This window comes from Stegodyphus dumicola, chromosome 7 (assembly GCF_044657685.1).
Source record: "Stegodyphus dumicola isolate Sdum_Otavi_A_Nest chromosome 7, ASM4465768v1".
Lineage (NCBI taxonomy): Eukaryota > Metazoa > Arthropoda > Arachnida > Araneae > Eresidae > Stegodyphus > Stegodyphus dumicola.
In genome coordinates this window covers 169,617,135-169,635,793 of record NC_140774.1, presented here as the reverse complement: position 1 = coordinate 169,635,793, position 18,659 = coordinate 169,617,135, and positions in this window count along the sequence as shown.

Sequence of the window (18,659 nt, the reverse complement as noted above, 5' to 3'; positions counted from 1 at the left end):
GTTATTGCGTCGTAGATATAATTTGATCTCATTATTTCTATATACATGTGCTCTCCATGTCTGTGTTTCTAGCATATTGCAAATTCCTGAAGATAATACCTTCATTCAAACTGAAATATTTGTCAGTTTCAACAGAAGGATGGAATATACTAAGTTATATTTTATGGCTTTTAATCTCGTAATTAAATGGTTGTCATCAAATCGCGCGAAACTGGGTGTAAAATATTTATTATGGGATGTTTCACTTGTAACAGAATATAGTACATTTGGTGAACGTCATTAAATCTATCTGTATAATGTTTCTTTGATAAGAATGATGATGTTATAAGAGATATTGTAAATATTCGATTATATTTCTGTCGCACACTTGTTATAATGTAGTACATATGTTTTACTTATTCACTTACTTATGTGTTGGATTATATATGTTTTACCTGTAGACACTTATTGTGTATATAAGTTCTTTATTCTCGTATAGTATTGCCTTGTTATTTTGGACCTATTCAAGCTTACATTGCGAAAATAGCTCAGTTAGGAGCCGAGCTATTGTCAGAAATTCATCTAACGTGTTTTGGAGATAATTTTTGTTGGCCGAAGTGTTTGCGATATTTGACAGTTTCTCGTAACGTGGTGGTCTTTTTAAAGGATTTGAAACGTGCAGTTTTGGAGCTATCGAAATAAAATATTCCAAAATCTTCTGATTTAACTATAGACCTTATATGTAGCATATCAACCGGATTCAGAAAACATGGTACCGTATGGTAGTAAAACGGAATGCCTTGCACGGTGCAGCCATATACAGCTTAACTTCACAGGTGCAGTTCACAGATCATTTGCAAACATGCCAGGGAATCTTCCGATTTAGAATCCGTCGTATGTACAGAAGAACAGCATTTACGAGTGCTTTACAAGTATTAGCTGGTATACCCCACTCCGATTTGGCTGCACAAGGCGAAGCAGTTGTTATGCGAAATAGTGGACTCTAGCATACTATCATTTTGTGGCAACATACTTATGTAATTACCGCTTGTGAACATCATGACATTGGACTGTCAGGTGTTCCTGAACTCTTAACAACCTGCAATTTGAATGCCAACATCCTGTATTGATTCCCTCAGTTCATTTTACAGATGATTCTAAGAGCTACGAAGAAACAGGTTATGATTTTTTTTTTTTTTTTTTTTTTGCTTATATAATTGACATATAAGTAAACTGATAGAATATCAAAGTCAGAGTTAAGAAAATTGTATATCAGGGACGCTATTAAACAAACCATAATTTATACCATTGCACGCCATTAAACAATCAATAATTTACTCCAATAACTTGCCAGTGTGTACCACAATATTCTCTGACTATGCTTCTGGTCTCGTTGTAATTGTAGACTTGATAAATGAAAACCCACTAGTTAAACTATCCAAAGACTCATCTTTTCTACGTCTAGAAGGACAAGACCACTATTTTATTGGGTGCCATGAAGTATTTTGATTGTCGGTAATGAGGTGGTAGACAAACTCAAAAAACAAACTTCAACTCTGACCGTATAACAAAGTAAGCATACCATTAGCAACGTGCTATATGAAAAAACACACGTTCCACAGTTTTCTTGAAAATAATCGAGGAAAATGGCATTAGGGTTTGCGTGCACAGGGAACTGACATAGTTATTTCAAAGATCTCCACACTCTACAGGCCATGGCACATATCTATCACATATAAGTCGTTTCAGCATTAAATGGACTGGTTTGTACCGATACGCTGCACCTCGTAACTCAAATCATTATTATTTTAACAGTCTATGTACTTCTTTCAACGGTGTAGCCCAGTTATTGACCACTTAGGAGCGTGGATGGATAAAACTATCTGAAAAACAATAGCGCTCAGAAAAAAATAATGTCAGCTGTTACTTATAGAATAGAATGACTGCCATTAGTAGCAAAGTACTTTTTGCTTATTTTTAATTATGCCTGATTCTATATACTATTTGCCCTTTCGTGTGAACATATTATGACCTTCCTCCTATTATGCGTATATATTTAATAATACTATGGCACAGTTATGTAAACTGCGTAATGTTTTGCAATGTATGTAATGTTGGGGTTGGACTGTTTTTCTGGATTTCTTCATCTGGTTGGTATTTAAGCTATCTGCTTACTTATTGTACATGAGTGATGCCCTTCCTAGCAGTAGACCGAATCTTCTACTAGAACGGCCAACTCTGTATAACGTCAGTCCAAAGTCAGGGAGGCAGTTACCTCAGGGTACAGTTCAAAGATTTAACTCATTGTGAATTGTGATTTGGTAAGTGAATGAGCATTAATATGTTTCGTGCGTTAAGGAGAAATTATCTTTTTTCGAAGTTCTTCTTGAGTAGTTTACAACTGCGTTTTTGATCTGTGCTCTTACTTCCATATTGAAGAGATATCCACGAATCTATAGCTTCACAAAAGTGCAGATCAGCGCTATCCAATAGAAATAAAATGCTAACTACTACATATGTTCAGCAAATATTCACATAACCACATAAAATATGTTATTATGAAAAGAAAAACCAAATGAAGTATTTCAACGTGACAGAAAATTATTCTTAGGTATGTGAAACATTTTAAAAATTCATGAAAATAATTACGCATCTAGTTATCAAATTTTAATCTTGGTATAGAAATCTATCCATTGCTCTTTTTTTAACTCTGTTTCGTAAACGTTTAGGGTATTAGTCTTCTTCGTTATAATCCATATCTAGATATCTCTGGAAAGATTCACTTGAGCATACTGGAAAGCTGGTTTGTGCCATCATTTGAATGCAAGTAGTGATATTTTAAAACGACGTTGCTGAAAGCATTTTCGCAGCATTTAGAAATCATTGGAAGGGTATTTCGATCAAATTTCCTATAAAGTCAGAGGTTATTCGTCACAGTGTTTTAATAAGAATTTGAAAGATAATTGAACAGGGCATAAAAGAAAGAGAGACACGCAAGAGGAGATGAATACGTTAATATAATTAATTAATATTTTTATGTTTTAACTCCATTTTATGTTTTCATGTGAAGTTTTGGCAATGATGACTTTATGGTGTCTTTCGATCGTAAACTCCAGGATCTTCTCAACCTTATTCCGGATGTAAAAGCTTTGATTATCTGTAATACGTGCTTTATTATTTGTGAAACTTTAATATGTTTCCTATATTTATAAGTAGCTTAAGTTACACTATTACATTACAAAGTTTTCTTTTGGGGAGAAAGGTGGAGATATAATTAACATAGCTATTATGACTTTTGCTAATATTACCTTTCATGTAAATTGACATACTTCAGAATTAAATTAAAATTAAGAATACCTTTTATCATAATTTCCACATTTCAAGGTTTCACCGATTTTATATGACTAATGACTACTGTAGGATGGATGCAGACACTAAGGACATAGACATTTTCACGGAAATAATTTCTCTACCCTGTTAAACAGAGGCTGTTCACATATTTTTATACGATGTATATTGTATTCACAAAACTAAATAACATAAAATTTTTGCGTTTTAAATTTTCTATTTTGACATCCCTTATTCTGAACTATCTTTCGACACCGCTATTTCCAGGATAATAATGCCTTTTGAAGTGGCAGAAGAGGTATTCTATCCCATTCCTCCCGAACAGCTTTCCAGAGTCCTCTTAGGGTTTTGGGACAACGCTTGGATAATGCAGTTTTTAAAAGTCCGAAAGCACAAAAATCCATAGGTGACACATCGGGAGATTTAGTAGGGATATCAATGAAGGGTATGGCCTTGATACCAGATTTTTGTTCCATTTCTTTTAAGAAATTTACAATGGATTTTGATGTGTGACTGCTAGCTTTGTCCTGATCGAGTCTCACAGATGGATGGAACTGTGGGTAAAGCGATGGTATTTCATTCAGAAAAATTGGCGATAAAATATGTTCCTGATAGTATTTGGAGTTAATCTTGACATTTGTTTGCCCTCTCTTTATTTTTAACTTTCCAGTATAAGAAAAACCAGCAACAATCATGAATCCCTTCGAAAAACTTTCCTTCGATTCTTTGAACCATGTACCTAATTTTTTCCTCCCCTCTTATGATAATAAATGGCTCTTTTTTTTGTTACAATCATTTAAATACACCCATGCTTCCTCTATTGTGACAATTTTTTTCCAATTTTTTTTTGGATAAGTGTTTCTCATATAGAATTCTGCAGCGTGTCCTGCGTTGAGCGATATGCTTTCGAAGAAGACGATGCACATTGCGTTTTTTCGCTTTCTTAAGGTTTAAATCAACGTTTATCATTTTGTTTACAGTGAACACCGAGCATTTTAATGATTTTGCAACTGTCCTTTGACTAGGGGGATTTTCTTTTAACATTAAACAATGTACCTTTGCAATAGTCGAAGATGTCCGTTTTTTCCTTGGATACTTGTTTGGAATTTTTGTTCCACTTGAGGCTACAACTGGACGTTTTTTTCCTTTCTCTTTGATGATATTACCTATCGACGCTTTAGATATCACAAAACCATGACTCCAAATCGTTTTTGGATAACGGAGTATGTTATTTCTCTTCGGAAAGAGCGCAAATGTAGCCTTCGAACCACTGCTTTGTTAAATTCGCCATTTTGGATAAAAACAAAACTTTCAAGTCACAGACGATAATTTTGACTTATTCTAAAAACATAGTATAATTGCAATTACTTCTTTTGCTGCAAACGATTCTTGATTACCGCTTGTCAAAATAGTCTAAAAATGTGCGAACAGCCTCTGTATATATATATATATACATTTTAATCTAAAGGCGGGCACCTGCCTATTCAGCGTTGGCTACTCCTAAGGCCAGAAGTGGTTTCATTGTGGAGGCACCTAAACCGTTGCATCCTATGAAGCTTACACTGCATGGCTTTGCCAGAATCCGAACTGGGGTATTTCAGTAACGTGGTATGCTTAACTAACTACTATACCGTCTGGGTGGCAGATGTTTGAATATGATTAATTGATGGAGTCTTGATGGCACTGTGGGTAAAGCGATGGTATTTCATTCAGAAAAATTGCCGATAAAATATGTTCCTGATAGTAATTGGAGTTAATCTTGACATGTTTTTGCACTCTCTTTATTTTGAACTTGCCATTATAAGAAAAACCAGCAACAATCATGAATCCCTTAGAAAAACTTTCTTTCGCTTCTTTGAACCCTGTACTTAAATTTTTTCTCTCCTTTTATGATAATAAATGGCTCGTTTTTGTTACAGTCATTTAAATACACCCATGCTTCATCTATTGTGACAATTGTTTTCCATTTTTCTTTGGATAAGTGTTTCTCACATAGAATTCTGCAGCGTGTCCTGCTTTGAACGATATGCTTTGGAAGAAGACGATGCACATTGCGTTTTTTCGCTTTCTTAAGATTTAAATCAACGTTTATCATTTTGTTTACAGTGGACACCGAGCATTTTAATGATTTTGCAACAGTCCTTTGACCGGGGGGGATTTTCTTTTAGCATTAAACAACGTACCTTTGCAAGAGTCAAAGATGTCAGTTTTTTCCTTGGATACTTGTTTGGAATTTTTGTTCCACTTGAGGCTCCAATTTGACGTTTTTTTTTTCCTTTCTTGTTGATGATATTACCTATAGACGCTTTACATATCACAAAACCATGACTCTCATATGGTTTTAATAACGGAGTATGCATATTTCTCTTCGGAAAGAGCGTAAATGTAGCCTTCGAACCACTGCTTTGTTAAATTCGCCATTTTGAATAAAAACAAAACTTTTAAGCCACAGACGATAATTTTGACTTTTGAAAATATAGTACAATTGCAATTACTTCTTTTGCAGCAAATGATTGTTCGCTTACCAAAATCGTCTAAAAAATGTGCGAACAGCCTCTGTATCATTTTGTTTCCAGAACTCGGCAAGACATGTGTTGTTACTTTGTCAGAAATGAAGATCAGATTAATTATGAGATATAATTTTCTCGGAAATAAGCACATATCTCTCTGGAAACTGTAAGCCATTCCTTTCCAATAAATACAGTCTATTGAAGGAGTTGCTGATATGCTGTTCATTAATGTATATCATTCATAAATTGGTACTATGAAGAAAAACTGATCTCTTCTAGAAAAAATTGGTAAAAGGATGAGTGAGAAAAAATAGCACCTTTGTGTCAGCCAAAAAATTCTCATAATAACCTCAAACTAATTCTCTCTCGTTTGGTGCAATACCATCTGCTTATTTATGTACTTCACATATTGGATCAACCCGAGGTACAAAACATTGTTAACCATAATGAGTCAAAATATGATCTTTGTCCGCTTTCGTAGGTGCAAAACAGACTCAATAATTCCTACTTAGTAATCGAATCACACAATAATTAAATAAATGTACATCATTTAGTACCACGTATCACCGATTAACCTTCATCAAGGCTAATCTATTCTCAGTTTGCACGTAAAAAGAAATGCAGGGAGCTAAAAAAATAACTAAGTATGAAGTGTAATCGGTGTTGCACAAGAAGTAAATGGAACAAGAAGACGTCACAACCCCAACTCAATTCCGAGAATAAGCTTGGTACGTGACCTTCCTGGTTGATGACTGTTCGCAGACGCTATCCCTATGAATGTCACGTTGAAAGCAGAAGCTAAATAAATTGAAGAACAAAAGCTGCGGAAACTGAATTGCCGAGACTCTACGAGAAATAAAAGTACACTAAGAAAACTAAAGCACCCTATCGTAAGTGGAAATAAAGAAATCTAACATTAATATTATTGCATTAATGCTAGTGCATTAATTCGATTCCGAATCTGCAGGGAATTATTTAGCTTTGTTATTATATGGAGTAGTAAAAAAAAATATTTGAATTTAACGTTGGTTTGATTTTTACCATCAATGCAAAAGCTAAATGAATGATTTTTTTTTTTCAAGTCTTTAAGCATTTCCACTGATTGGGATGATTCTTTCGAGTAAACTAATGAAAAAAAATTTTTTTTTTATTTTTTCGCTTGCACACTTGTTTCTTAAAGGTGGTAAAGAACCTTAGCTTTCAGGTACTTCAAGGAGGGATACTGGGTTATTCAAAATAACTGATGCGAATTCAAATGGTTTTATGTTACAAATTTAGAAACGGTTTTGAAATTAATGTGATGAGGAATACATGAAATGCAAAGAAAACTACCCCAATTTATACGTATTTTTTTACATTTTTGTTGTTATTCTCCTGGTCTGAATCATATAATAAGACAATTTACCCAATCCCATAATCTCCATTCATATGATGTCGCCACGTCGAAAAGTACGGTGTTTCTCCAAAGGAAAGTGTCTCATGACATTAAATCTTAGTTACAAAACAAACTAGCGATTGATTAGCAATTGTTATAAGACCACATAATCGCCGAGTCCCTTTCACGAGGCACCCGCGAGTCAAAGGAATATCCATAACAGAACATGACATTCTGAAACAGCACTTTTGTACTACGGCTAAAACTTGACGATTCATTTTGCAACAAAGAATATAGGGGCCAGTCCCGTACTGCAATAGCCTTTTCGGGAAAGCATGTGTTCGAAACAAATGGCGGAAACATTGCCGGAGGAAAAAAGGAACCACCGCAACCAATTATGGGAAACGGTACGTATCCTAGCTGGTTGTAATAGTTAAAAAGGACTACCCAACCTGTATACAGAATATTGTGTCCAGTCCGGTATCGCAGCAGCCTTTTTTATGTTTATGAAATTAATGTATTAAATGGGTGCAGAATGTTTCTTAAGGGAAATTGGACTGTGTCTGAGTCTAATGTAAACTGGAATGTGTCATAGTAAGTTCACCAAATGTACTATGACACAGTTTCAAAATTCAGCGTCACAAGAGTAACAGAAGCTCATTGGTTCATTTTTGAAACCCCTCCATCAGTGGCGATACTAATGTGCACTTCTGAATTTTCTTATCGATGTGGTTGTTCTACCTAACTACACTTCTGGATGAGTTACACATAAGAATCATGAGTGATTTTTACAGCAAGTTAGCTTAAGCTGGACTTATGTTCATGTCACATAAACATAGAAATATTTTAATGAAGTCAATTATATGTATCTTTCATTATAGTTTATAATAACTTTTAAACAATAACAAAACGAATAATTTAATCACTTTCATCTACTATTATTATGTTTTTATATTTATTTTATTATTATTGCATTATATGCACATGCAACTAAATTCCATTTTATTCATGTTAATACACACAGTTCGTTGCCAAGATATGCGACCATAAAGAAAAGGACGCATGCGTCGTTCGGACCGATGTACCTTATGAAATAGTGTGGATGCATCTCACGATTTAATACGTGATTCCTCACCAAGGGAATATTTCGTAAGCGCACATCTATCTAGCCACCGAAAGAGTGGCTTCTGGAATAGACCAATGGGCTTCCAGTAATATTTCTGTCACTTCACCTGATGTTTGCAGCGCTGTAAGCAAAATGGTTGAAAATAATTTGATACCCAATTTCCTGTACAAAATAATTAAAGCATTGTGCATTTCTTGTGAATATTTTCAATGCGAAGTTAGGTCAAATATAAATGCAATTACATGTGAAAATAGCGGAAGTCTTAGCATTTTTTATTGCAGGCCATATGAAAAAGATATTCCGCAATAATAGCAAATGCACAGATTTATTCAAAGTGAATTTTCCTAATTTGCATTCCTACACATTTAGGGTAGAAATTAGTGTACACATTTAGTGTGTGAAATTTCATATTAATAACTGTTCACTCTTAAATGTATTTGCCTGCACAAGAAATGCTCTTCAAACAGAATGAATTTAGCTTATTCACAAAGAATATATTTAATTTATTCATATAAAACTTTTAATGCTGATAATAGGTATAATCAGATCATTCACAATGCATAATTTGAATCTTACTCTTTCGAAACCGAAGCAATGCAAGCTTCGGTTTCGAAAGATAAGAAAATACTAGGTTAAGAAAGATAAGGAAATACTAGATTAATTGTAACATCTCCAGTTAGTGGCAGCTCAATAAAAAATTATGCACTCGAATTTTCTTAATCCACAGTTAGTAAATGCATAATATTCGAGGCTAATTGCAGCTAGAGTTATTTTCTCGATACAAAGAGTGATAGAATATCACGAATATTAATCCGAATATAAGTGAGTGATAAGTTTCGTGAAAGTGAAATGCTGACGATTAAATAATTTATAAAATGAACACTACGAAATTTTCTACTAAACTAATAGCAGCATTAGTACACTTTACATTTGTAACTGCAAAACAAATTCAAAATAAAAAAAAAACGTAAACAACAACATTCGATTCTATGCACAGTTTCAAAATTCAGCATCTCAAGAGCAACAGAAGCTCATTGGTTCAATTTTGAAACCCCTCCCTCAGTGACGATACTAATGTGCACTTCTGAATTTTCTTATCGATGTGGTTTTCTACCTAACTACCCTTCTGGATGAGTCTTTAAATGGAGTACCATAGTTAAGTTGGAGTATTATAGTTCCATTGAGTCTTTTAATGGTGTACTATAGTTTGTTGAGTTGAAGTGTAATAGTTCCATTAAGTCTTTTAATGGAGTACTATAGTTTGTTAAAATAATCTCTTCAAGATGTTTTCTCTCTTTCATTAGTAACGTAATGCGCATAGTCATCATCGCATAGAAGCGTAAGATATTTAACTTTCAGATTTTCTCCATCTCATTTGAGCCTATAGTTCAAATCAACTTTCTTTCTTGCGCTTTTCAAGAAGCGAAACATGCTAAACGAAATTGAAGCAGTAAAGAAATAGTTAGGGGATTCAATCATTGTTCCCAACTGTCTATATCATGGCTACAAGGCAAACAGGGCGGGTAAATCTAGTATGGCTGGATAAAAGCTTTGGGACTAATCCTAGACTATTACGATGGGCTTTTATGTTTACTTAAAATGCTTCTTTTAAAGTACTTGCACTCATTTGGTCAAGTATCTAATTGTATTTGTTACAGATATGCTTGAACATCTTTCTCTTGTAAAAAAAAAATAATGTATTTAAACTGCAAATTTTTGTTGAAAGATCCATCAATTTGAAAGAAAAATCTTTTCTTCGAAAAGTCCTTCTCCCCCCTGAAGTGCTTATTCTAATGTAACAGAAGGCGGCCGGTTACCTGGTAATAGAATACAGCAGCAAAGACTGCGTTAGCGATAATTAAAGAGTCCAACCCAAACATCTGTATAATGCATAGTAGCTCTTTAATTGTTATATAATTGCTGTTGAGCATCTTTAAACAATTATCAGATGATATACATAACGTTAAATTCTTTATACCTGGTTTGTCCTTACAGCTAGAATCATATGCGAAGGTAGACAAATCTGCTGCTTTTGAAGATCCATGAAGCACACATAAGTATAGCGATATTAAGGTTTTAAATCAAATACAAATAATATGTTCGCCAATAAGCAGCCTTTGATTTTAATTGCTCCGTTACGATTCATTTATCATAAATGCGTTACGCCTACGCTAGGTTACACCTGAGGTTGGGCAGTTTGTTCTGTTTTGTTTATTTATTTCTTACAACTGCTTACTTTCATCTATTCGTTAAGCATTAATAACCTTTCTTCAAAAAGGTGAATCATACTCTGATATCTCACTGTTGTATAGACATATAAGGTCACATGGATCAGGGAAATATATATAAAACGCTCTGAAGCTTGTTATATTCCCTAGTACAAAATTTCTTAACTGCATTTCGTCTTTTTACATTCCTACGCCATTGCCTTCCTCCTTCAGGGCCAGGAAGTAATCGAAAAATGCACAGGTATACACAGAATTTGGAAACATACCTGGCGTCATTCTGACCTGCAATGCAGAATATGACTGCAATTCGATTTTCATGTATTCTTTTTCTAGCTATTAATTTGGCTGCTGGCTTCTATCATTAATAGAAAAAGATGTCAAACGCTATCTCAAAGCTTACATCGCTATTACTAAAGAATGAAGAATCTATTATGTACGTATGCGCGTTCCTCTCACTTTAGAAAAACTGCGGCACCTAGAGCTATTGAATTTTGAATATACATTGTCCACCACGTGCACTTCAAAACCCAAATTTTAAGTATGTTTTTGATCTATATCATAATTTGTGCGACTTAAATGAATTTTTCATTAGCAAACTCAGAGATCTAAATGCTTGAAATGAAACACTTTTATCTTCGATGTGGCAATGCGTCGCCAGTCAGCAAATCATTGGATTTTATCTTTCGAATTAAATTAATAAATTTGGCTACTTAAATCAATGCATTTTATACCATAAATTAGAAACGTTTTTCTTCTGCATGCCAGTGTGTTGCCAGCGTAATATATTTAACTTTCAGATTTAGTCTATCTGCTACTGATTGAAGCTAAGTGATTTGAAAGCAATAAACACAATTTTTAATATTTTGTTTTGCTTTTAAAGGTGATTGGTTTAAATAAAAATGCATTTAATTTATTATATATCTGAATAAAAAGATTAAATACGTTTATGATATGACACTAGTTGGGCTCAATGAAATCATTACATATTTTACTTTTTTATAAAAGTTAATTTAAGTTGCTAATCGTGCAAGCAAAAAGTGAAATAAAAAAGGAAATTTTGAGAATCAGTATACCTTTCGAAAGAGGTGTACTGTCTTGCAATATTATTTAGTAAAGGTGCAGAGACATTAGGTATTATTGGAAGCAGGAAAGGTGAAAAATAGACAATGCCTTCGCCGGGAATCGAACCACGGACCTCTAAAATACCGGTTCAGTGTGCTGACCACTACACCACGAAGGCACCCTAGAAAGGTGGGAGAAATACCTTATATACTGCCCCTTTAAAAGAGCGGCTGGGGTGTTTTAGGGGACCCAATCACCAAATCATGGGTGTGGAGAATCTTCATCCAACGCCCTTTTAATTCGGGCGCCACTGTAGAGACATAAGGTGTATTTTTGGTAGCAGAAAAGATGAAAAATAGCAACTGCCTTCTCCGGGAATCAAACCACGGACCTCTGGAATACTTTGCCAGCGTGCAGAACCACTACACCACGAAGGCAAGCTAGGGAAGTGGGAAAAATATCTTATAAAGGCTTGCAATAAAATCAAGGAAAAGTTTATAAATTTTAAATCCTGTATATGTTATTATATTTTGCACTTAACGTTAAACCACTATAAGAATTTGAAATAGTTTTCGAAAAATATTTATTTTTTGATGTTTAAATTTCAAATTTCAGAACCTTTAATAGGAGAAATTCATTTTCAAGTATTTCCATCCTTATCTTCTGATTAAACAAAATGTTGTCGTACTATTTCTCAAATTTGTTGTGTAAAATGTTTTGTTTTTAAATTTTATTCGGATCTTCTCCCTTGCCTCAAAAGACAAAAAAAAAAAAAAAAAAAAAAAAAAAAAAGAAAAGAAAAGAAAAGAAAAAAAAAAGTTATTTAAAAAGTTTCTCTAAGAAATTATTTTCAACAAAAACGTAAGAGGAAACCAGCTCATCGTAAATAAATATCGTACAGAATCCACATAAATTCCCCATCAGGGTTTCAACCATTTGCTGCAACGTTTTGGAAGCTCCTTACTGAATGACTATTTGCCTGGCATTCGAAGCTAAAGAAAGGAATGCCAAAGACGATTCACCTCCCAAACTATGTTTACAGAACCATATGCCTGCAAACAGAAATATTTCAAATTTCCCCTACATTTTACTCTGAACTTTTTTCATAGGGAGTTTATACATAAGCTATCTGAATACATTATTTCCCTGAACTTAAATGTGGAGGAAGAGAAAAAATTGTTTTTTTGAAATAGAGACATGGCTTTTGATTTGAAAACATATGGTGCTTATAACGCATAACATTTTTTATTTCAAAATTTGTTTACACAATAATTCTAACTAAAGTTTCGTATGAGAGATTTCACTTTTTTGAAAGAAAATTTTATTAATAACACACATTAGCGCAATTCTTTGAATGTCGTAGGCAATTTTTAAACCTCGTGATTAGACATTCGATCATTCAAAGTTATTGCCAGCGGTTTAAATTCAGTTGAAACGCACCTGAACCCAATTCCGATGTTTCTCAGTTTTTGAACTTATTTATAATTCCAGCCGGAGCCCCAGTAAGATGTGTTTCGAAATTTTAATTTAGATATATAATTATTTTTCATTAGATTAATTTATGAATAAAATTCTATTAAATAAATAAAACTGTTTCAAGAAATTCATGGATAAAGTAATGGAACTATCATGTGCAACTGTTCGTTTAATGGGAAAAATTAATAATTTACAGAAAGATGTATTTGACCAATTTTCACTGCAGCAAATGCAAGAATTCTTCGCTTTCTTTTTTTTCAATTTGCTGAAATGAGCCATTTTAAGTTTGCTGTTGTTGACTCATGCTCACTTGTCTGCCCTACAATCCGCCCAAGGCTATGAAATTCCTCAAGACTTGAGGGCAAAAAGCGCAAGTTTACGCCTGCCGTTGGCAACAGCCTTGATCACCATACAACGCTGTTGGAGCGAGACGGCTTCCGACCTAATGCAACCCCGAGGGTGCCAAACAGGATTAATACAGCCCCGTCCTTGGATGAATCTCCATGTAACGACCCCACAGAGCAAGGGCGGACAAGACAGTACCAGTACGGTCCCTGCCGAGCCTCACTGTCCCGAGACCTCTCAGGCCTTCTATGAAGAGTGATTATACATCCCAGTGGTTGAGACTGCCTAGGTACAGATCCTAACCAGTACTTTCCAGGCATTCGCCTGAGTCAACCCCCCCCGGGGGAATTGATCACCATACAGATGGCAATGCGACTTTGCTCAGTTCCGGCCCCAATTTTAATCGAGAGCAACTTGGGGGGGGCAGGTTTGAGAGTCTTCCATCCTTCTTCCACTACCACTAACCTCTCGAGAGGACTTTCGGTTCGCCGCATATTTAGAGTGCCTCCATGCCGCATGGACCCTATGCGTTTATAAACATCTATGCCTCTCCAAGATTCGAACACGGAACCTTCGGTACGAGAGTCAGCGTCTCTAACCACTAAACCGAATGGGCGGCATTTTAAATATGTAACAATAAGCAATGAAATCCGAATCTTGTTTGATGATAAAAAATATCCAAGCAATAGCAGGTCTCTGTTATTAAGAGGGATGCCTTCGTGGAGGACTAAGGCAAACTGCAAAAGACTCGTATGTACGTTACACATGGAAAAAAAAACCACGAAAACCCCATGCAGGCAGCCTGTTCGCCTGGAATAGAACCCAGGCCGGATTTGTCAGTCTTCAGCGATTTTATTGCTCGGCGGTTGGTGGGTTGTTGATATTTTCGAAAGCTTATCATTACTTCAAGGAGGTTGTATTTACAGTCTGGCAGTATGTTTCTGTCCTACTATGATATGACATTATGAGACGTGGTGCAACTATTACTGAATGTCAATAAACAATTGTAATAATTATTTATTTTAGAAAATAGCTTATTGCTGAACAGCTGGAAGAAGTACTAGTCCCCAAATACTAGAATTTAGATAACCAGCAATAAAACAAAGTATCTTACCCTGTTTTTTGTTTGCTATTTTCACCATATAATTGGCACCACCTATAGTAGGCATGCCATACTCTCAAATTTTCTAAATAATCATCAGATTATAGTAGAGCTATCCGCAATAAATATAAATAAATACATTTTCACGTTTAGTGATATATTTAAAAAGTAAATAAATGCTTAAAATTCTGTAGTTCTTAAAAAATAGAAGGAAAATTCGGATATCTAGGCAGTTAGATGGATACGTATTCTTTCATCTCTGACTTTTTTTCCCTGCAACCAGCTTTGGTATGCTTGGAAACATGCTGCTTGAGAGGAATGTCTATAAACCTGGAACACGCTGGGGATTTGTTCCTTTTTAGAAGTGAGAAAAGCTGTTTGCACTGATATGTATTACCTAACATGGAAATCACATACGATGCAAAATGTCGGCTCTATAAAATCCATTCAGGCAAGTATTTATTAAAATTAGGGGACACCCACTTCACTGAAATTTTGTTTTAGAGTCGCGCAGATTTCATTTCTAAGAAGGCTGGTATTTTCTCATCGTCAATTAAGACACGTTTTTATTTTTTTATTATCAACTATTTTTTTATTTTCTCGTACTAAACCGAGGGCGGTAGAAAAATGAGTCGCATTCGGCCTGCAGAACGACGAGTTTGACATGCCTCATCTACACCATGGTAAACGCAAATTCACTTGCACTCAGAAACATTGATTTTGCTTTCAGGGATAAAAAATTATACCGAATTAACAGTAATTTCTTTCGTTCTACAACTGGATTCGTTTGCTTTGGTTTATTTAATTAGATCAAACAACTCAAGGGCTATCTGCCTAAGGGGTGGGATGCTTTCATGGAAGAATATAGAATTTCTGAGGGAAATAGGTTTTGTATACATGTTACACGTGAAGAAAACCACGAAAACATCCATACAGCCTACCAACCGTTATTCAAGCCTAAACGAACTACCACTGTTCAGCAATTTTGCCGCTCAGTTTCTGGTGGGCCTCTTTACAGCCGGAAATCTGACTTTACTTATATGCTAGCAATTACGTTCAGGTATTTTTAACTACTTACATATTTTACGCATATGTTACCGTGAAAGACCGAAATTGGAGAATGTTGACTTTCACCGGAGAATATCAACATTCACCAAATACGTCAGTGAAAGATCGAATATTGTACTACATTCTTGTATATTCGAACCCTCACCTGTGTATGTCGACAATCACAGATATGCTCTGGTGAAACTCGAAAAGAGAGGTCATAAAGTGCCATAATAGTTTAAGTTGTTGCAATAAATAAGATTTGAATCACAAAACTTAGTAAGTTTTTTTATTACTGTTATTTTATTTTCTCATTTAGAACGTACTGTATAATTATGTAAGTTTTTAACTTCTATTATTTTCCTTTCTCATTTTGAATGTATTGTGTGTTTTAGGTTCTCATGTTCGTAAGTTCTTATTTCAAGTTTCGAGTGCGTTTATTCGCGACTGAATTACGGAGAAGAAAATATAATATTGTTATATGTTTAACATTCACCATTAGTACATGGTGAATGTCGACATTAACCGGTGTAAGTCAGAAATATGAGTATTTGGAAAATGTTTCGGACATACACCAAGAGACTACTTGAATGTTGACATTCATCGGTGAAAGTCGACATTCTCCAGATTTCGGTGTTTCACCGTACCTCGGGTATGTTATGTGTACGTGCGCATTTCATCTTACGAGCATGTGTAGAGATTTACATATTTTATATGTACTGACATTTACATATAAAAATGCCATACACAAATAAATATATGTATATCTAAACTTTTTCGCATTGTTTTGAATAATTTTAAGGATATTTTAAAATTATATATTTCTGAGGACATTTTAATATTAAGATTTAACATATCAACTAAGATTTCCAAACATTGCAACGAATATAGATTGAACTGAAATAAAATGTAATTACAATAGAGACAGAAATTTTGTGATCCATTCGACTGAATTTACTCAGTGTAATATAAAGTGCGGTTTCAAATTCTTAAATTAAGCAATTATATAAAGGGCTTCCTCACAAGCACTGTAAACCGTATTCAAAAAGTAAAAGCTTCCTTCGGATATTACTAGTGCAAAGTAATCAAAACCCCATTGCCTATGTTGCTACTTAGAAGAACTCACTACGTTTAAATAAGACATTAAAGAAATGTAATTCAACAAATTCATTCATATTAATTAACTGCTTACATTGTGAAAGAATTAAAATTTTATATTTACATGCTTAGTAAAGTATATTTGCAGAGCGATAGAAAGACATAACACTGCTGCGTAGATATTTACATTTCAGAATTACCATGTTTAACGTTAGTAATATATAACACGTTAATGTATATTACTTCTAATTTAAGACGCTGGAAAATTTTAAAATTGGAAATTTGAAAAAAAAAGGTGAAGGAGTTTTCCTTAATGTGGTAAAGGTTAATTACTCAAAATTATCTAACATACATGAAGCGAATTATCGTTATGTCTGTAAATATCTACAACCTTTAAACCTAAATAAACCTTTTTTTTATTCAAACAAGAACTTGGAATATAAATGCACGTTCTTATGCTAACAAAATTAACCACAGGTTGTGGTGATACAACTAAAGAGGACCATTCAAACTTATTTTAAAACGTGGCTCCGCAATTGAAATACATACGAAGCTGGCGCAATAACTCTATCAGAGTAGCATATCATGTCTGTAGAGAAAGCGCCGTGGAGTGAAAAAAATTGAACAAGAGAATAATTACAGCTTATCCTAGCTGGCAGGTTTGACTTGGTTTGATTTATTTATTGGTTACAACAATGCACTCGAGGGCTATCTGCCTAAAAGGGACGGATGCCTTCGTGGAGAACTTTCTAAGGGAACCTGGCTCGAATACACCTTACTCATGGGGAAAACCACGAAAATGCCGATGCAGCCAGCATATTCTCCGGGATTCGAACCTAAAGCTAAATAAAAATGTTCAGCGATTTTATCGCTCTGCCGCTGAATCCACGGTCCAGAGCAGGCAGGAACTAAAAGTAACGTGTTCGCGCAGACTTTTAGAAACACCCTATGTCTTAAAATCGCACAAACCTCGGTTTAAATATAACCTAACCTGATTTTAATTCTGGTGAGGAAATGGAAAGGAGACGTTACCGTAAAGGCAGGAATCATAAATAACTGGCTAGTTTAAATAATAATATTAACTCTACAATGTAATAAATTCTAATTTTAGCTCCCAGTGCAACGTTTAAATTTAAAAAACGGAAAATTAATAAAAATTTAAAGTGATCAGAAATAAAAAATAAGAAACATTTTTATTTATTTTCAATAAATATTAATGTAATATAAAGTAACCTAATTAAATGAGAATCTTCTCTAAGTATTGTTACTAATTTTGCAAATAGACAGATAATTTCAGAGAAATTATTGAATTTGCAGTATTTATTTTACATAGTATAAATAACATGAAAATCTAAAGGAGAGGACCCTGCCGGCAAAGCAAGAATACAAGGGCAAGGTCTAATTAGCATTGAGTAAATAGTTATCTCGTTAGTTTGGCGAGATATCGCAATGTTAGCATCGGTTTTGATGAATAATTTTTGTCGCCAAATTTGGCATTAAATCGCCAAAAGTCACCAAATTTGACGACATTTTGGTCCCGTCCCTCTTTCAGCGCAAATTTTAGATAGTCTGTAACCGTATTCAGCCTGCCCTTCCAATAATTTCGATAAGCAGAAAGTACTAGAAATTTCTCCGCGGCCAGGTGAAAATTATATGATACCGGAGAAAGCTGTTGTTAGTTGTGAGTTCCGAGCAACTTCGGTGTATTGAAAGCGTCGCCTTTTAGACACACATTGCATTGCATTCTGTTTAACGTTCTTGATAGCTTGAAGTGTATCTACTGAAACTGTAATACTGTAAACTGTGAACACCTGTACCACTATTTCTGTGGAAATTTCCAGAATTCTGTACTTTCTTTTGATAAAATAAGTTTTATCAATCTGTCATCGGGCCTGTGGGCGTTCAATCTCTATTGCGAAGCCGTACGCGCTCAGTAGTGTATAATCACTTCAGACATCCTTCC